Source organism: Pseudophryne corroboree, unplaced genomic scaffold (assembly GCF_028390025.1).
Source record: "Pseudophryne corroboree isolate aPseCor3 unplaced genomic scaffold, aPseCor3.hap2 scaffold_1256, whole genome shotgun sequence".
Taxonomy (NCBI): domain Eukaryota; kingdom Metazoa; phylum Chordata; class Amphibia; order Anura; family Myobatrachidae; genus Pseudophryne; species Pseudophryne corroboree.
In genome coordinates, this window is record NW_026967882.1 from 21,380 (window position 1) to 40,687 (window position 19,308).

General features: G+C 41.3%; 13 non-coding genes across 13 annotated transcripts; 6 read left to right on the forward strand and 7 right to left on the reverse strand.

Annotated features, from left to right (window-relative positions):
- Window positions 1–1,587: 1,587 nt before the first annotated feature.
- On the forward strand, window positions 1,588–1,751 carry LOC134993181 (U1 spliceosomal RNA). The gene has a single exon (XR_010197065.1). It is a non-coding gene; the product is annotated as a U1 spliceosomal RNA (small nuclear RNA).
- A 152-nt stretch (window positions 1,752–1,903) lies between these two features.
- On the forward strand, window positions 1,904–2,066 carry LOC134993190 (U1 spliceosomal RNA). Its single transcript, XR_010197073.1, has one exon. It is a non-coding gene; the product is annotated as a U1 spliceosomal RNA (small nuclear RNA).
- A 671-nt stretch (window positions 2,067–2,737) lies between these two features.
- On the forward strand, window positions 2,738–2,901 carry LOC134993184 (U1 spliceosomal RNA). Its single transcript, XR_010197068.1, has one exon. It is a non-coding gene; the product is annotated as a U1 spliceosomal RNA (small nuclear RNA).
- Window positions 2,902–3,053: 152 nt separating this feature from the next.
- Window positions 3,054–3,216, forward strand: LOC134993191 (U1 spliceosomal RNA). The gene has a single exon (XR_010197074.1). It is a non-coding gene; the product is annotated as a U1 spliceosomal RNA (small nuclear RNA).
- A 670-nt stretch (window positions 3,217–3,886) lies between these two features.
- Window positions 3,887–4,050, forward strand: LOC134993182 (U1 spliceosomal RNA). The gene has a single exon (XR_010197066.1). It is a non-coding gene; the product is annotated as a U1 spliceosomal RNA (small nuclear RNA).
- Window positions 4,051–4,202: 152 nt separating this feature from the next.
- LOC134993188 (U1 spliceosomal RNA) lies at window positions 4,203–4,361 on the forward strand. The gene has a single exon (XR_010197072.1). It is a non-coding gene; the product is annotated as a U1 spliceosomal RNA (small nuclear RNA).
- Window positions 4,362–14,828: 10,467 nt separating this feature from the next.
- On the reverse strand, window positions 14,829–14,991 carry LOC134993192 (U1 spliceosomal RNA). The gene has a single exon (XR_010197075.1). It is a non-coding gene; the product is annotated as a U1 spliceosomal RNA (small nuclear RNA).
- Window positions 14,992–15,143: 152 nt separating this feature from the next.
- Window positions 15,144–15,307, reverse strand: LOC134993180 (U1 spliceosomal RNA). Its single transcript, XR_010197064.1, has one exon. It is a non-coding gene; the product is annotated as a U1 spliceosomal RNA (small nuclear RNA).
- A 671-nt stretch (window positions 15,308–15,978) lies between these two features.
- On the reverse strand, window positions 15,979–16,141 carry LOC134993187 (U1 spliceosomal RNA). Its single transcript, XR_010197071.1, has one exon. It is a non-coding gene; the product is annotated as a U1 spliceosomal RNA (small nuclear RNA).
- A 152-nt stretch (window positions 16,142–16,293) lies between these two features.
- LOC134993185 (U1 spliceosomal RNA) lies at window positions 16,294–16,457 on the reverse strand. The gene has a single exon (XR_010197069.1). It is a non-coding gene; the product is annotated as a U1 spliceosomal RNA (small nuclear RNA).
- Window positions 16,458–17,127: 670 nt separating this feature from the next.
- LOC134993186 (U1 spliceosomal RNA) lies at window positions 17,128–17,290 on the reverse strand. The gene has a single exon (XR_010197070.1). It is a non-coding gene; the product is annotated as a U1 spliceosomal RNA (small nuclear RNA).
- A 152-nt stretch (window positions 17,291–17,442) lies between these two features.
- On the reverse strand, window positions 17,443–17,606 carry LOC134993183 (U1 spliceosomal RNA). The gene has a single exon (XR_010197067.1). It is a non-coding gene; the product is annotated as a U1 spliceosomal RNA (small nuclear RNA).
- A 671-nt stretch (window positions 17,607–18,277) lies between these two features.
- On the reverse strand, window positions 18,278–18,440 carry LOC134993193 (U1 spliceosomal RNA). The gene has a single exon (XR_010197076.1). It is a non-coding gene; the product is annotated as a U1 spliceosomal RNA (small nuclear RNA).
- Window positions 18,441–19,308: the final 868 nt, after the last annotated feature.

The following is a 19,308-nucleotide window of genomic DNA, read 5'->3' on the forward strand; positions in this document are numbered from 1 at the left end:
TTGGCAAGGAAAAGCTGTCTTGTACCTTTGCATTTTTCTCCCAAACGAAGGTCACTAGAAAGAAAATTTTAAAGCCTCCTGTTAGGCCATCATCTACACGACATAGCCCTGAATTTTCCAATGCGTAGCTCTTTGCAAAAGAGAGATATTGGCAAGGAAAAGCTGTCTTGTACCTTTGCATTTTTCTCCCAAACGAAGGACACTAGAAAGAAAATTTTAAAGCCTCCTGTTAGGCCATCATCTACACGACATAGCCCTGAATTTTCCAATGCGCAGCTCTTTGCAAAAGAGAGATATTGGCAAGGAAAATCTGTCTTGTACCATTGCATTTTTCTCCCAAACGAAGGACACTAGAAAGAACATTTTAAAGCCTCCTGTTAGGCCATCATCTACACGACATAGCCCTGAATTTTCCAATGCGCAGCTCTTTGCAAAAGAGAGATATTGGCAAGGAAAAGCTGTCTTGTACCTTTGCATTTTTCTCCCAAACGAAGGTCACTAGAAAGAAAATTTTAAAGCCTCCTGTTAGGCCATCATCTACACGACATAGCCCTGAATTTTCCAATGCGTAGCTCTTTGCAAAAGAGAGATATTGGCAAGGAAAAGCTGTCTTGTACCTTTGCATTTTTCTCCCAAACGAAGGACACTAGAAAGAAAATTTTAAAGCCTCCTGTTAGGCCATCATCTACACGACATAGCCCTGAATTTTCCAATGCGCAGCTCTTTGCAAAAGAGAGATATTGGCAAGGAAAAGCTGTCTTGTACCTTTGCATTTTTCTCCCAAACGAAGGACACTAGAAAGAAAATTTTAAAGCCTCCTGTTAGGCCATCATCTACACGACATAGCCCTGAATTTTCCAATACTTGACTGCATAATTTGTGTTTCCCCTGGTCGGCTCTCATATAATTCAGATCTCTTTGTCTCAGGTCTCTCTCCAGCCTAGTTTGCTGTCTGTTTCCACTTCTCTTTTCTTGAGCCGCTCCCTTCTATGCCCTTGCGCACTATCCTGACTTCTCCCGTCTGCTTACTTTGTGCCTTCCAACGCACAATGCGAACTACAGGTAGTGCTGCAGGGCCCACACCCTTTTATTTGCCTTACAGAGCAGCTCTGGAGCTGTTACAGTGCCCAGCTGCTGCAAGAAATCAGCTTGAATGCTTCAGGGGCTGGGGCATAGCCAACATGAGCCCCACACCGAAGGAGGGTGGAGGTGTTTAATGCGAACTAGGGGTCATCCAAGCGCCGCAAAAGGCCGCCATGCCCTGCACGCCCCTTTTCTCTTTTTTGATATGCAGACGAGGGTTGAAGCCAACTTTGACCCACTGCTTGGATGGCATTACCATATGCAAATCAATCTGCTGCAGGCCTTCCCCCAGGAATGCTTGCACTAGTTGTTGCATTTGGTTTGTTGTTTGGGGGTGCTTCAGTATTAGGCAGCCTTCTGCCCTCCCATGTTCATCTGAAAATATGTGTTCTCCCTGCAGTTGTTGTCCCCAGATGAGAGTTCCCTTGTGCTGCCTCAGTTGAATCTCCTTTACTTGACAGAGATGTGCCTGAGCAGCGGCCCTCCCCAGCCCTATCCCAAATCATACTTATTTTGCATAGGAGATACCATGGTCATGAAGATTGTTCTCCCAGGGTGAGGTTCATTCATTGCATTCTGGGTATGCTGACCCCTGTGATTTCCCCAAATGTGGGAAACTCGACTGCATTATTTGTGGTAGTGGGGGACTGTGTTTGTGCTTTCTTCTGGTCAACTCTGGTAAAAGTCAGATTTCTTTGTCTCAGATCTTCCTCTAGCCTTGTTCTTCTTTCGAGAGTTCCCTTGTGCTGCCTCAGTTGGATCTCCTTCACTTGACAGGGGGGTGCACGAGCAGCGACCCTCCCCAGCTCTAGCCCAACTCCTATTTACCTGCCAGGTGAGATACTATGATCAGGAAGGTGCTTCTCCCAGGGCAAGGCTCACCCATTGCACTTTGGGTGTGCTGCTCCTGCGATTTCCCCAAATGTGGGACACTTGACTGCATAATTTGTGTTTCCTCTGGTCGGCTCTCATATAATTCAGATCTCTTTGTCTCAGGTCTTTCTCCAGCCTAGTTTGCTGTCTGTTTCCACTTCTCTTTTCTTGAGCCGCTCCCTTCTATGCCCTTGCGCACTATCCTGACCTCTCCCGTCTGCTTACTTTGTGCCTTCCACCGCACAATGCATACTACAGGTAGTGCTGCAGGGCCCACACCCTTTTACATGCTTTACAGAGCAGCTCTGGAGCTGTTACAGTGCCCAGCTGCTGCAAGAAATCATCTTGAATGCTTCAGGGGCTGGGGCATAGCCAACATGAGCCCCACACCGAAGGATGGTGGAGATGTTTAATGCGAATTAGGGGTCATCCAAGCGCCACAAAAGGACGCCATGCCCTGCACATCCCTTTTTTCTTTTCATATGCAGACGAGGGTTGAAGCCAACTTTGACCAACTGCTTGGATGACATCACCATATGCAAATCCATCTGCTGCAGGCCTTCCCCCAGGAATGCTTGCACTAGTTGTTGCATTTGGTTTGTTGTTTGGGGGTGCTTCAGTATTAGGCAGCCTTCTGCCCTCCCATGTTCATCTGAAAATATGTGTTCTCCCTGCAGTTGTTGTCCCCAGATGAGAGTTCCCTTGTGCTGCCTCAGTTGAATCTCCTTTACTTGACAGAGATGTGCCTGAGCAGCGGCCCTCCCCAGCCCTATCCCAAATCATACTTATTTTGCATAGGAGATACCATGGTCATGAAGATTGTTCTCCCAGGGTGAGGTTCATTCATTGCATTCTGGGTATGCTGACCCCTGTGATTTCACCAAATGTGGGAAACTCAACTGCATTATTTGTGGTAGTGGGGGACTGTGTTTGTGCTTTCTTCTGGTCAACTCTGGTAAAAATCAGATTTCTTTGTCTCAGATCTTCCTCTAGCCTTGTTCCTCTTTCGAGAGTTCCCTTGTGCTGCCTCAGTTGGATCTCCTTCACTTGACAGGGGGGTACCCGAGCAGCGACCCTTCGCAGCTCTAGCCCAACTCCTACTTACCTGCCAGGTGAGATACTATGATCATGTAGGTGCTTCTCCCAGGGCAAGGCTCACCCATTGCACTCTGGGTGTGCTGCCCCTGTGATTTCCCCAAATGTGGGAAACTTGACTGCATAATTTGTGTTTCCCCTGGTCGGCTCTCGTATAATTCAGATCTCTTTGTCTCAGGTCTCTCTCCAGCCTAGTTTGCTGTCTGTTTCCACTTCTCTTTTCTTGAGCCGCTCCCTTCTATGCCCTTGCGCACTATCCTGACATCTCCCGTCTGCTTACTTGTGCCTTCCAACGCACAATGCATACTACAGGTAGTGCTGCAGGGCCCACACCCTTTTACATGCCTTACAGAACAGCTCTGGAGCTGTTACAGTGCCCAGCTGCTGCAAGAAATCATCTTGAATGCTTCAGGGGCTGGGGCATAGCCAACATGAGACCCACACCGAAGGAGGGTGGAGATGTTTAATGTGAATTAGGGGTCATCCAAGCGCCACAAAAGGACGCCATGCCCTGCACATCCCTTTTTTCTTTTCATATGCAGACGAGGGTTGAAGCCAACTTTGACCCACTGCTTGGATGACATCACCATATGCAAATCCATCTGCTGTAGGCCTTCCCCCAGGAATGCTTGTACTAGTTGTTGCATTTGGTTTGTTGTTTGGGGGTGCTTCAGTATTAGGCAGCCTTCTGCCCTCCCATGTTCATCTGAAAATATGTGTTCTCCCAGCAGTTGTTGTCCCCAGATGAGAGTTCCCTTGTGCTGCCTCAGTTGAATCTCCTTTACTTGACAGAGATGTGCCTGAGCAGCGGCCCTCCCCAGCTCTATCCCAAATCATACTTATTTTGCATAGGAGATACCATGGTCATGAAGATTGTTCTCCCAGGGTGAGGTTCATTCATTGCATTCTGGGTATGCTGACTCCTATGATTTCCCCAAATGTGGGAAACTCGACTGCATTATTTGTGGTAGTGGGGGACTGTGTTTGTGCTTTCCTCTGGTCAGCTCTGGTAAAAGTCAGATTTATTTGTCTCAGATCTTCCTCTAGCCTTGTTCTTCTTTCGAGAGTTCCCTTGTGCTGCCTCAGTTGGATCTCCTTCACTTGACAGGGGGGTGCCCGAGCATCGACCCTCCCCAGCTCAAGCCCAACTCCTACTTACCTGCCAGGTGAGATACTATGATCATGAAGGTGCTTCTCCCAGGGCAAGGCTCACCCATTGCACTCTGGGTGTGCTGCTCCTGCGATTTCCCCAAATGTGGGAAACTTGACTGCATAATTTGTTTTCTTTCAAAAATCCACTTAATTTTCTTTACCCTATTATTAAAATGGTAATTGACAAAAACAAACTACATTGTCACCAGAAGAGCAATACAAAATGTACAAGTGATATATTAAAATCATCTTTCCAGCTTGAATTTCAATGATGCATTAGGGCAACGATTTTGTGAGAAACATCTTCACCCTTAAATAAAGATTTTCTTAATTCCTTACCTGTGTGATAATTAGATATCACCTTGTTTTCGCATTAAACAGACTTCCACATGAGAAAACAGCAAGGATGCAGTGGCGTTAATGTTTCCTGGTGTCAACTTGTATTATTTCAGTAGACATTGAAATGAGGATGCATCTTGCTGCCTTTCCAATGAAGCAAGTTTAATTTAGTAATAGGTGAAAAACCATCCTTACAAAGGTGTTAATCAGAGACTTGGCTTTGTGGACACTTTTCAGAGAACAAATTTGTTAGCATAAAAATAAAGCCAGAAAATGAAGAGCTGTTTAATCACTCAATTGGATTTTTCTGCCAGCATATTTTTTTTCTCTGCAAACCACTGCTAAATTGTGCTTCCTAGCTGTTTTTATAAAATCAATGAATCAAATCTAACTCTGATTACATCAGAGAAGGCCAGGTACCCTACACAATAAGATGGGGTTTGAAATTTTGACTTGTCTACTTAAATATCACCAAAATCTGATCACAAGGTCAATTACGTCCCTGGGTGGGATTGAACCACCAACCTTTTGGTTAACAGCCGTACACACTAACTGATTGCGCCACAGAGACACTTTGCAAAAGTACAAACTGACAAATGCTAATAAGCATTCATCTAAAACGTTTCCTAGAAAAACTTAAAAAAGTCAATAATCTGGAGAGTTTTTGTAAGATGTTTCTTCCATCAACCAACGAAGAAACACATTGGTACTTTCCCATGATGAGTGAGTGCTTCAGGATCTCTTGCACTTACATGTGCAGCAGAGTACAGCAATGGAAGCATGCTGGGCCCATAACCCAGAGGTAGGCAGATTGAAAATATCCTCTGCTATATGCTTTTTTTTTGTTAATTAAAGTAATCAAAAAACTGGGATTGATATTTTGGCTCTTTTATTTTTACTTAAAGTACAATAACTTTTACCATTTTAATTTGTTTTAATAGTATATTGACAGTATTGTTTTCTTTCAAAAATCCACTTAATTTTCTTTACCCTATTATTAAAATGGTAATTGACAAAAACAAACTACATTGTCACCAGAAGAGCAATACAAAATGTACAAGTGATATATTAAAATCATCTTTCCAGCTTGAATTTCAATGATGCATTGGGGCAACGATTTTGTGAGAAACATCTTCACCCTTAAATAAAGATTTACTTAATTCCTTACCTGTGTGCTAATTAGATATCACCTTGTTTTCACATTAAACAGACTTCCACATGAGAAAGCAGCAAGGATGCAGTGGCGTTAATGTTTCCTGGTGTCAACCTGTATTATTTCAGTAGACATTGAAATGAGGATGCATCTTGCTGCCTTTCCAATGAAGCAAGTTTAATTTAGTAATAGGTGAAAAACCATCCCTACAAAGGTGTTAATCAGAGACTTGGCTTTGTGGACACTTTTCAGAGAACAAATTTGTTAGCATAAAAATAAACCAGAAAATGAAGAGCTGTTTAATCACTCAATTGGATTTTTTTGCCAGCATATTTTTTTTCTCTGCAACCCACTGCTAAATTGTGCTTCCTAGCTGTTTTTTATAAAATCACTGAATCAAATCTAACTCTGATAACATCAGAGAAGGCCAGGTACCCTACACAATAAGAGGGGGTTTGAAATTTTGACTTGTCTACTTAAAGATTACCAAAATCTGAACACAAGGTCAATTACGTCCCTGGGTGGGATTGAACCACCAACCTTTTGGTTAATAGCCTTACACACTAACCAATTGCACCACAGAGACACTTTGCAAAAGTACATACTGACAAAATCTAATAAGCATTCATCTAGAACGTTTCCTAGAAAAACTTTAAAAAGTCAATAATCTGGAGAGTTTTTGTAAGATGTTTCTTCCATCAACCAATGAAGAAACACATTGGTACTTTCCCATGATGAGTGAGTGCTTCAGGATCTTTTGCACTTACATGTGCAGCAGAGTACTGCAATGGAAGCATGCTGGGCCCATAACCCAGAGGTAGGCAGATTGAAACTATCCTTTGCTATATGCATTTTTTTTGTTAATTAAAGTAATCCAAAACTGGGATTGATATTTTGGCTCTTTTATTTTTACTTAAAGTACAATAACTTTTACCATTTTAATTTGTTTTGATAGTATATTGACAGTATTGTTTTCTTTCAAAAATCCACTTAATTTTCTTTACCCTATTATTAAAATGGTAATTGACAAAAACAAACTACATTGTCACCAGAAGAGCAATACAAAATGTACAAGTGATATATTAAAATCATCTTTCCAGCTTGAATTTCAATGATGCATTGGGGCAACGATTTTGTGAGAAACATCTTCACCCTTAAATAAAGATTTTCTTAATTCCTTACCTGTGTGCTAATTAGATATCACCTTGTTTTCACATTAAACAGACTTCCACATGAGAAAGCAGCAAGGATGCAGTGGCGTTAATGTTTCCTGGTGTCAACCTGTATTATTTCAGTAGACATTGAAATGAGGATGCATCTTGCTGCCTTTCCAATGAAGCAAGTTTAATTTAGTAATAGGTGAAAAACCATCCCTACAAAGGTGTTAATCAGAGACTTGGCTTTGTGGACACTTTTCAGAGAACAAATTTGTTAGCATAAAAATAAACCAGAAAATGAAGAGCTGTTTAATCACTCAATTGGATTTTTTTGCCAGCATATTTTTTTTCTCTGCAACCCACTGCTAAATTGTGCTTCCTAGCTGTTTTTTTTATAAAATCACTGAATCAAATCTAACTCTGATAACATCAGAGAAGGCCAGGTACCCTACACAATAAGAGGGGGTTTGAAATTTTGACTTGTCTACTTAAAGATCACCAAAATCTGAACACAAGGTCAATTACGTCCCTGGGTGGGATTGAACCACCAACCTTTTGGTTAATAGCCTTACACACTAACCAATTGCGCCACAGAGACACTTTGCCAAAGTACATACTGACAAAATCTAATAAGCATTCATCTAGAACGTTTCCTAGAAAAACTTTAAAAAGTCAATAATCTGGAGAGTTTTTGTAAGATGTTTCTTCCATCAACCAATGAAGAAACACATTGGTACTTTCCCATGATGAGTGAGTGCTTCAGGATCTTTTGCACTTACATGTGCAGCAGAGTACTGCAATGGAAGCATGCTGGGCCCATAACCCAGAGGTAGGCAGATTGAAACTATCCTTTGCTATATGCATTTTTTTTGTTAATTAAAGTAATCCAAAACTGGGATTGATATTTTGGCTCTTTTATTTTTACTTAAAGTACAATAACTTTTACCATTTTAATTTGTTTTGACAGTATATTGACAGTATTGTTTTCTTTCAAAAATCCACTTAATTTTCTTTACCCTATTATTAAAATGGTAATTGACAAAAACAAACTACATTGTCACCAGAAGAGCAATACAAAATGTACAAGTGATATATTAAAATCATCTTTCCAGCTTGAATTTCAATGATGCATTAGGGCAACGATTTTGTGAGAAACATCTTCACCCTTAAATAAAGATTTTCTTAATTCCTTACCTGTGTGATAATTAGATATCACCTTGTTTTCACATTAAACAGACTTCCACATGAGAAAGCAGCAAGGATGCAGTGGCGTTAATGTTTCCTGGTGTCAACTTGTATTATTTCAGTAGACATTGAAATGAGGATGCATCTTGCTGCCTTTCCAATGAAGCAAGTTTAATTTAGTAATAGGTGAAAAACCATCCTTACAAAGGTGTTAATCAGAGACTTGGCTTTGTGGACACTTTTCAGAGAACAAATTTGTTAGCATAAAAATAAAGCCAGAAAATGAAGAGCTGTTTAATCACTCAATTGGATTTTTCTGCCAGCATATTTTTTTTTCTCTGCAAACCACTGCTAAATTGTGCTTCCTAGCTGTTTTTATAAAATCAATGAATCAAATCTAACTCTGATTACATCAGAGAAGGCCAGGTACCCTACACAATAAGATGGGGTTTGAAATTTTGACTTGTCTACTTAAATATCACCAAAATCTGATCACAAGGTCAATTACGTCCCTGGGTGGGATTGAACCACCAACCTTTTGGTTAATAGCCTTATACACTAACCAATTGCGCCACAGAGACACTTTGCAAAAGTACATACTGACAAAGGCTAATAAGCATTCATCTAGAACGTTTCCTAGAAAAACTTTAAAAAGTCAATAATCTGGAGAGTTTTTGTAAGATGTTTCTTACATCAACCAATGAAGAAACACATTGGTACTTTCCCATGATGAGTGAGTGCTTCAGGATCTCTTGCACTTACATGTGCAGCAGAGTACTGCAATGGAAGCATGCTGGGCCCATAACCCAGAGGTAGGCAGATTGAAACTATCCTTTGCTATATGCATTTTTTTTGTTAATTAAAGTAATCCAAAACTGGGATTGATATTTTGGCTCTTTTATTTTTACTTAAAGTACAATAACTTTTACCATTTTAATTTGTTTTGATAGTATATTGACAGTATTGTTTTCTTTCAAAAATCCACTTAATTTTCTTTACCCTATTATTAAAAAAAATGGTAATTGACAAAAACAAACTACATTGTCACCAGAAGAGCAATACAAAATGTACAAGTGATATATTAAAATCATCTTTCCAGCTTGAATTTCAATGATGCATTGGGGCAACGATTTTGTGAGAAACATCTTCACCCTTAAATAAAGATTTTCTTAATTCCTTACCTGTGTGCTAATTAGATATCACCTTGTTTTCACATTAAACAGACTTCCACATGAGAAAGCAGCAAGGATGCAGTGGCGTTAATGTTTCCTGGTGTCAACCTGTATTATTTCAGTAGACATTGAAATGAGGATGCATCTTGCTGCCTTTCCAATGAAGCAAGTTTAATTTAGTAATAGGTGAAAAACCATCCCTACAAAGGTGTTAATCAGAGACTTGGCTTTGTGGACACTTTTCAGAGAACAAATTTGTTAGCATAAAAATAAAGCCAGAAAATGAAGAGCTGTTTAATCACTCAATTGTATTTTTTTGCCAGCATATTTTTTTTATCTGCAACCCACTGCTAAATTGTGCTTCCTAGCTGTTTTTAATAAAATCACTGAATCAAATCTAACTCTGATTACATCAGAGAAGGCCAGGTAACCTACACAATAAGAGGGGGTTTGAAATTTTGACTTGTCTACTTAAATATCACCAAAATCTGATCACAAGGTCAATTACATTCCTGGGTGGGATTGAACCACCAACCTTTTGTTAATAGCCTTACACACTAACCAATTGCGCCACAGAGACACTTTGCAAAAGTACATACTGACAAAGGCTAATAAGCATTCATCTAGAACGTTTCCTAGAAAAACTTTAAAAAGTCAATAATCTGGAGAGTTTTTGTAAGATGTTTCTTCCATCAACCAACGAAGAAACACATTGGTACTTTCCCATGATGAGTGAGTGCTTCAGGATCTCTTGCACTTACATGTGCAGCAGAGTACTGCAATGGAAGCATGCTGGGCCCATAACCCAGAGGTAGGCAGATTGAAATTATCCTTTGCTATATGCATTTTTTTTTGTTAATTAAAGTAATCCAAAACTGGGATTGATATTTTTGCTCTTTTATTTTTACTTAAAGTACAATAACTTTTACCATTTTAATTTGTTTTAATAGTATATTGACAGTATTGTTTTCTTTCAAAAATCCACTTCATTTTCTTTACCCTATTATTAAAATGGTAATTGACAAAAACAAACTACATTGTCACCAGAAGAGCAATACAAAATGTACAAGTGATATATTAAAATCATCTTTCCAGCTTGAATTTCAATGATGCATTGGGGCAACGATTTTGTGAGAAACATCTTCACCCTTAAATAAAGATTTTCTTAATTCCTTACCTGTGTGCTAATTAGATATCACCTTGTTTTCACATTAAACAGACTTCCACATGAGAAAGCAGCAAGGATGCAGTGGCGTTAATGTTTCCTGGTGTCAACCTGTATTATTTCAGTAGACATTGAAATGAGGATGCATCTTGCTGCCTTTCCAATGAAGCAAGTTTAATTTAGTAATAGGTGAAAAACCATCCCTACAAAGGTGTTAATCAGAGACTTGGCTTTGTGGACACTTTTCAGAGAACAAATTTGTTAGCATAAAAATAAACCAGAAAATGAAGAGCTGTTTAATCACTCAATTGGATTTTTTTGCCAGCATATTTTTTTTCTCTGCAACCCACTGCTAAATTGTGCTTCCTAGCTGTTTTTTATAAAACCACTGAATCAAATCTAACTCTGATAACATCAGAGAAGGCCAGGTACCCTACACAATAGATGGGGTTTGAAATTTTGACTTGTCTACTTAAATATCACCAAAATCTGATCACAAGGTCAATTACGTCGCTGGGTGGGATTGAACCACCAACCTTTTGGTTAATAGCCTTACACACTAACCAATTGCGCCACAGAGACACTTTGCAAAAGTACATACTGACAAAGGCTAATAAGCATTCATCTAGAACGTTTCCTAGAAAAACTTTAAAAAGTCAATAATCTGGAGAGTTTTTGTAAGATGTTTCTTCCATCAACCAATGAAGAAACACATTGGTACTTTCCCATGATGAGTGAGTGCTTCAGGATCTCTTGCACTTACATGTGCAGCAGAGTACTGCAATGGAAGCATGCTGGGCCCATAACCCAGAGGTAGGCAGATTGAAACTATCCTTTGCTATATGCATTTTTTTTGTTAATTAAAGTAATCCAAAACTGGGATTGATATTTTGGATCTTTTATTTTTACTTAAAGTACAATAACTTTTACCATTTTAATTTGTTTTGATAGTATATTGACAGTATTGTTTTCTTTCAAAAATCCACTTAATTTTCTTTACCCTATTATTAAAATGGTAATTGACAAAAACAAACTACATTGTCACCAGAAGAGCAATACAAAATGTACAAGTGATATATTAAAATCATCTTTCCAGCTTGAATTTCAATGATGCATTGGGGCAACGATTTTGTGAGAAACATCTTCACCCTTAAATAAAGATTTTCTTAATTCCTTACCTGTGTGCTAATTAGATATCACCTTGTTTTCACATTAAACAGACTTCCACATGAGAAAGCAGCAAGGATGCAGTGGCGTTAATGTTTCCTGGTGTCAACCTGTATTATTTCAGTAGACATTGAAATGAGGATGCATCTTGCTGCCTTTCCAATGAAGCAAGTTTAATTTAGTAATAGGTGAAAAACCATCCCTACAAAGGTGTTAATCAGAGACTTGGCTTTGTGGACACTTTTCAGAGAACAAATTTGTTAGCATAAAAATAAAGCCAGAAATGAAGAGCTGTTTAATCACTCAATTGGATTTTTTTGCCAGCATATTTCTTTTTCTCTGCAACCCACTGCTAAATTGTGCTTCCTAGCTGTTTTTATAAAATCACTGAATCAAATCTAACTCTGATTACATCAGAGAAGGCTAGGTACCCTACACAATAAGAGGGGGTTTGAAATTTTGACTTGTCTACTTAAATATCACCAAAATCTGATCACAAGGTCAATTACGTCCCTGGGTAGAATTTAACCACCAACCTTTTGGTTAATAGCCGTACACACTAACCAATTGCGCCACAGAGACACTTTGCAAAAAGTACATACTGACAAAGGCTAATAAGCATTCATCTAGAACGTTTCCTAGAAAAACTTTAAAACGTCAATAATCTGGAGAGTTTTTGTAAGATGTTTCTTCCATCAACCAACAAAGAAACACATTGGTACTTTCCCATGATGAGTGAGTGCTTCAGGATCTCTTGCACTTACATGTGCAGCAGAGTACTCCAATGGAAGCATGCTGGGCCCATAACCCAGAGGTAGGCAGATTGAAACTATCCTTTGTTATATGCATTTTTTTTGTTAATTAAAGTAATCCAAAACTGGGATGGATATTTTTGCTCTTTTATTTTTACTTAAAGTACAATAACTTTTACCATTTTAATTTGTTTTAATAGTATATTGACAGTATTGTTTTCTTTCAAAAATCCACTTAATTTTCTTTACCCTATTATTAAAATGGTAATTGACAAAAACAAACTACATTGTCACCAGAAGAGCAATACAAAATGTACAAGTGATATATTAAAATCATCTTTCCAGGTTGAATTTCAATGATGCATTGGGGCAACGATTTTGTGAGAAACATCTTCACCCTTAAAAAAAGATTTTCTTAATTCCTTACCTGTGTGCTAATTAGATATCACCTTGTTTTCACATTAAACAGACTTCCACATGAGAAAGCAGCAAGGATGCAGTGGCGTTAATGTTTCCTGGTGTCAACCTGTATTATTTCAGTAGACATTGAAATGAGGATGCATCTTGCTGCCTTTCCAATGAAGCAAGTTTAATTTAGTAATAGGTGAAAAACCATCCTTACAAAGGTGTTAATCAGAGACTTGGCTTTGTGGACACTTTTCAGAGAACAAATTTGTTAGCATAAAAATAAAGCCAGAAAATGAAGAGCTGTTTATTCACTCAATTGGATTTTTCTGCCAGCATATTTTTTTTCTCTGCAACCTACTGCTAAATTGTGCTTCCTAGCTGTTTTTATAAAATCACTGAATCAAATCTAACTCTGATTACATCAGGGAAGGCCAGGTACCCACACCATAACAGGGGGTTTGAAATTTTGACTTGTCTACTTAAATATCACCAAAATCTGATCACAAGGTCAATTACATCCCTGGATGGGATTGAACCACCAACCTTTTGGTTAATAGCCGAACACACTAACCGATTGCGCCACAGAGACACTTTGCAAAAAGTACATACTGACAAAGGCTAATAAGCATTCATCTAGAACGTTTCCTAGAAAAACTTTAAAAAGTCAATAATCTGGAGAGTTTTTGTAAGATGTTTCTTCCATCAACCAACGAAGAAACACATTGGTACTTTCCCACGATGAGTGAGTGCTTCAGGATCTCTTGCACTTACATGTGCAGCAGAGTACTGCAATGGAAGCATGCTGGGCCGATAACCCAGAGGTAGGCAGATTGAAACTATCCTCTGCTATATGCATTTTTTTTTAATTAAAGTAATCCAATATTGGGATTGATATTTTGGCTCTTTTATTTTTACTTAAAGTACAATAACTTTTACCATTTTAATTTGTTTAATAGTATATTGACAGTATTGTTTTCTTTCAAAAATCCACTTAATTTTCTTTACCCTATTATTAAAATGGTAATTGACAAAAACAAACTACATTGTCACCAGAAGAGCAATACAAAATGTACAAGTGATATATTAAAATCATCTTTCCAGCTTGAATTTCAATGATGCATTGGGGCAACGATTTTGTGAGAAACATCTTCACCCTTAAATAAAGATTTTCTTAATTCCTTACCTGTGTGCTAATTAGATATCACCTTGTTTTCACATTAAACAGACTTCCACATGAGAAAGCAGCAAGGATGCAGTGGCGTTAATGTTTCCTGGTGTCAACCTGTATTATTTCAGTAGATATTGAAATGACGATGCATCTTGCTGCCTTTCCAATGAAGCAAGTTTAATTTAGTAATAGGTGAAAAACCATCCCTACAAAGGTGTTAATCAGAGACTTGGCTTTGTGGACACTTTTCAGAGAAAAAATTTGTTAGCACAAAAATAAAGCAAGAAAATGAAGAGCTGTTTAATCACTCAATTGGATTTTTTTGCCAGCATATTTCTTTTTCTCTGCAACCCACTGCTAAATTGTGCTTCCTAGCTGTTTTTTTTATAAAATCACTTAATCAAATCTAACTCTGATTACATCAGAGAAGGCCAGGTACCCTACACCACAAGAGGGGGTTTGAAATTTTGACTTGTCTACTTAAAGATCACCAAAATCTGATAACAAGGTAAATTACGTCCCTGGGTGGGATTGAACCACCAACCTTTTGGATAATAACCGAACACGCTAACTGATTGCGCCACAGAGACACTTTGCAAACGTACATTCTGACAAACGCTAATAAGCATTCATCTAGAACGTTTCCTAGAAAAACTTTAAAAAGTCAATAATCTGGAGAGTTTTTGTAAGATGTTTCTTCCATCAATCAACGAAGAACATTCAAGCTGATTTCTTGCAGCAGCTGGGCACTGTAACAGCTCCAGAGCTGCTCTGTAAGGGAACTAAAAGGGTGTGGGCCCTGCAGCACTACCTGTAGTTCGCATTGTGCGTTGGAAGGCACAAAGTAAGCAGACGGGAGAAGTCAGGATAGTGCGCAAGGGCATAGAAGGGAGCGGCTCAAGAAAAGAGAAGTGGAAACAGACAGCAAACTAGGCTGGAGAGAGACCTGAGACAAAGAGATCTGAATTATACGAGAGCCGACCAGGGGAAACACAAATTATGCAGTCGAGTTTCCCACATTTGGGGAAATAGCTGGAGCAGCACACACAGAGTGCAATGGGTGAGCCTTGCCCTGGGAGAAGCACCTTCATGATCATAGTATCTCACCTGGCAGGTAAGTAGGAGTTGGGCAAGAGCTGAGGAGGGTCGCTGCTCGGGCACCCCCCTGTCAAGTGAAGGAGATCCAACTGAGGCAGCACAAGAGAACTCTCGAAAGAAGAACAAGGCTAGAGGAAGATCTGAGACACAGAAATCTGGCTTTTACCAGAGCTGACCAGAGGAAAGCACAAACACAGTCCCCCACTACCACAAATTATGCAGTCGAGTTTCCCACATTTGGGGAAATCACAGGGGTCAGCATACCCAGAATGCAATGAATGAACCTCACCCTGGGAGAACAATCTTCATGACCATGGTATCTCCTATGCAAAATAAGTATGATTTGGGATAGGGCTGGGGAGGGCCGCTGCTCAGGCACATCTCTGTCAAGTAAAGGAGATTCAACTGAGGCAGCACAAGGGAACTCTCATCTGGGGACAACAACTGCAGGGAGAACACATATTTTCAGATGAACATGGGAGGGCAGAAGGCTGCCTAATACTGAAGCACCCCCAAACAACAAACCAAATGCAACAACTAGTACAAGCATTCCTGGGGGAAGGCCTGCAGCAGATGGATTTGCATATGGTGATGTCATCCAAGCAGTGGGTCAAAGTTGGCTTCAACCCTCGTCTGCATATGAAAAGAGAAAAGGGGCGTGCAGGGCATGGCGGCCTTTTGCGGCGCTTGGATGACCCCTAGTTCGCATTAAACACCTCCACCCTACTTCGGTGTGGGGCTCATGTTGGCTATGCCCCAGCCCCTGAAGCATTCAAGCTGATTACTTGCAGCAGCTGGGCACTGTAATAGCTCCAGAGCTGCTCTGTAAGGCAAGTAAAAGGGTGTGGGCCCTGCAGCACTACCTGTAGTTCGCATTGTGCGTTGGAAGGCACAAAGTAAGCAGATGGGAGAAGTCAAGATAGTGCGCAAGGGCATAGAAGGGAGCGGCTCAAGAAAAGAGAAGTTGAAACAGACAGCAAACTAGGCTGGAGAGAGACCTGAGACAAAGAGATCTGAATTATACGAGAGCTGACCAGGGGAAACACAAATTATGCAGTCAAGTTTCCCACATTTGGGGAAATCGCAGGAGCAGCACACCCAGAGTGCAATGGGTGAGCCTTGCCCTGGGAGAAGCACCTTCATGATCATAATATCTCACCTGGCAGGTAAGTAGGAGTTGGGCTTGAGCTGGGGAGGGTCGATGCTCGGGCACCCCCCTGTCAATTGAAGGAGATCCAACTGAGGCAGCACAAGGGAACTCTCGAAAGAAGAACAAGGCTAGAGGAAGATCTGAGACAAATAAATCTGACTTTTACCAGAGCTGACCAGAGGAAAGCACAAACACAGTCCCCCACTACCACAAATAATGCAGTCAAGTTTCCCACATTTGGGGAAATCATAGGAGTCAGCATACCCAGAATGCAATGAATGAACCTCACCCTGGGAGAACAATCTTCATGACCATGGTATCTCCTATGCAAAATAAGTATGATTTGGGATAGAGCTGGGGAGGGCCGCTGCTCAGGCACATCTCTGTCAAGTAAAGGAGATTCAACTGAGGCAGCACAAGGGAACTCTCATCTGGGGACAACAACTGCTGGGAGAACACATATTTTCAGATGAACATGGGAGGGCAGAAGGCTGCCTAATACTGAAGCACCCCCAAACAACAAACCAAATGCAACAACTAGTACAAGCATTCCTGGGGGAAGGCCTACAGCAGATGGATTTGCATATGGTGATGTCATCCAAGCAGTGGGTCAAAGTTGGCTTCAACCCTCGTCTGCATATGAAAAGAAAAAAGGGATGTGCAGGGCATGGCGTCCTTTTGTGGCGCTTGGATGACCCCTAATTCACATTAAACATCTCCACCCTCCTTCGGTGTGGGTCTCATGTTGGCTATGCCCCAGCCCCTGAAGCATTCAAGATGATTTCTTGCAGCAGCTGGGCACTGTAACAGCTCCAGAGCTGTTCTGAAAAGCATGTAAAAGGGTGTGGGCCCTGCAGCACTACCTGTAGTATGCATTGTGCGTTGGAAGGCACAAGTAAGCAGACGGGAGAGGTCAGTATAGTGTGCAAGGGCATAGAAGGGAGCGGCTCAAGAAAAGAGAAGTGGAAACAGACAGCAAACTCGGCTGGAGAAAGACCTGAGACAAAGAGATCTGAATTATACGAGAGCCGACCAGAGGAAACACAAATTATGCAGTCAAGTTTCCCACATTTGGGGAAATCGCAGGAGCAGCACACCCAGAGTGCAATGGGTGAGCCTTGCCCTGGGAGAAGCACCTTCCTGATCATAGTATCTCACCTGGCAGGTAAGTAGGAGTTGGGCTAGAGCTGGGGAGGGTCGCTGCTCGGGCACCCCCCTGTCAAGTGAAGGAGATCCAACTGAGGCAGCACAAGGGAACTCTCGAAAGAAGAACAAGGCTAGAGGAAGATCTGAGACATAGAAATCTGATTTTTACCAGAGCTGAGCAGAGGAAAGCACAAACACAGTCCCCCACTACCACAAATAATGCAGTCGAGTTTCCCACATTTGGGGAAATCACAGGGGTCAGCATACCCAGAATGCAATGAATGAACCTCAACCTGGGAGAACAATCTTCATGACCATGGTATCTCCTATGCAAAATAAGTATGATTTGGGATAGGGCTGGGGAGGGCCGCTGCTCAGGCACATCTCTGTCAAGTAAAGGAGATTCAACTGAGGCAGCACAAGGGAACTCTCATCTGGGGACAACAACTGCAGGGAGAACACATATTTTCAGATGAACATGGGAGGGCAGAAGGCTGCCTAATACTGAAGCACCCCCAAACAACAAACCAAATGCAACAACTAGTGCAAGCATTCCTGGGGGAAGGCCTGCAGCAGATTGATTTGCATATGGTAATGCCATCCAAGCAGTGGGTCAAAGTTGGCTTCAACCCTCGTCTGCATATGAAAAGAGAAAAGGGGCATGCAGGGCATGGCGGCCTTTTGCGGCGCTTGGGTGACCCTTAGTTCGCATTAAACACCCCCACCCTCCTTCGGTGTGGGGCTCATGTTGGCAATGCCCCAGCCCCTGAAGCATTCAAGCTGATTTCTTGCAGCAGCTGGGCACTGTAACAGCTCCAGAGCTGCTCTGTGAGGCAAGTAAAAGGGTGTGGGCCCTGCAGCACTACCTGTAGTTTGCATTGTGTGTTGGAAGGCACAAAGTAAGCAGACGGGAGAAGTCAGGATAGTGCGCAAGGGCATAGAAGGGAGCGGCTCAAGAAAAGAGAAGTGGAAACAGACAGCAAACTAGGCTGGAGAGAGACCTGAGACAAAGAGATCTGAATTATACGAGAGCCGACCAGGGGAAACACAAATTATGCAGTCAAGTTTCCCACATTTGGGGAAATCACAGGGGCAGCACACCCAGAGTGCAATGGGTGAGCCTTGCCCTGGGAGAAGCACCAACATGATCATAGTATCTCACCTGGCAGGTACCAACGGCGAAACTCCGTACAACAAACCTCTGCAGGATTTCTACCCTGTCTGAGAGCGCGCAACTGACTTTCAGCGGACGCCTCTCTATCAGGGTCATCATACAAGAGCCCTAAAGACTCAAAAAAAGCGTCAATTGACAACAATGCCGGATCCTCTGCTCTTAAACCAAATGCCCAGGTCTGAGGATCCCCCTGGAGCAAAGAAATAATAAACCCGACCCGCTGAGATTCAGTACCCGAGGAAGTCGGTCTTAAACGAAAATAAAGTTTACAGGATTCTTTAAAATTAAAAAACTCTTTTCTATCACCAGAAAAACGGTCAGGCAAATGCATCTTTGGTTCAGGGACTACCCTTGGGGAAGCTCGCAAAAGATCTTCCTGCGACTTCACCCGAAGAGAAAGATCCTGAACCATCTGAGTAAGTTCTTGAATCTGGCTGACTAAGAGCTGACCAGGATTTGGCCCTAAACCTGTTGGATTCATGAGGCCGATAAACTCTCACAAAACTGAATGAGAAAAAATTAAACCCCGTTTAATTTTAAGTTTTGGTATGGCCGGTAATAATGTTATGATTCCAGCACTCTGGTCAGAGAAGATCTTATGGCAAGGACTGGAGCACTGGAACGGAATGCTGGGGAAGGGAGCAGGACAGGAAAATAGCCCCTGGCGCCCTAACTCTGTTGTCTCACCCATGTTGTCAGAAATCCCCTGCGAGACTATGGTTTCTTGAGCCCTTGGCAGCCGCGTTTGAAGGGCGGATTATGTCTGCCCAACTTCGATGCCCCCCGGTCTTAATGAGAGACAAAGGGAAACCTGAGACAGGGTGATAACAAGAGGCCCTCTAACTAAACAACCAGGCCAGGGGCTAAGCAA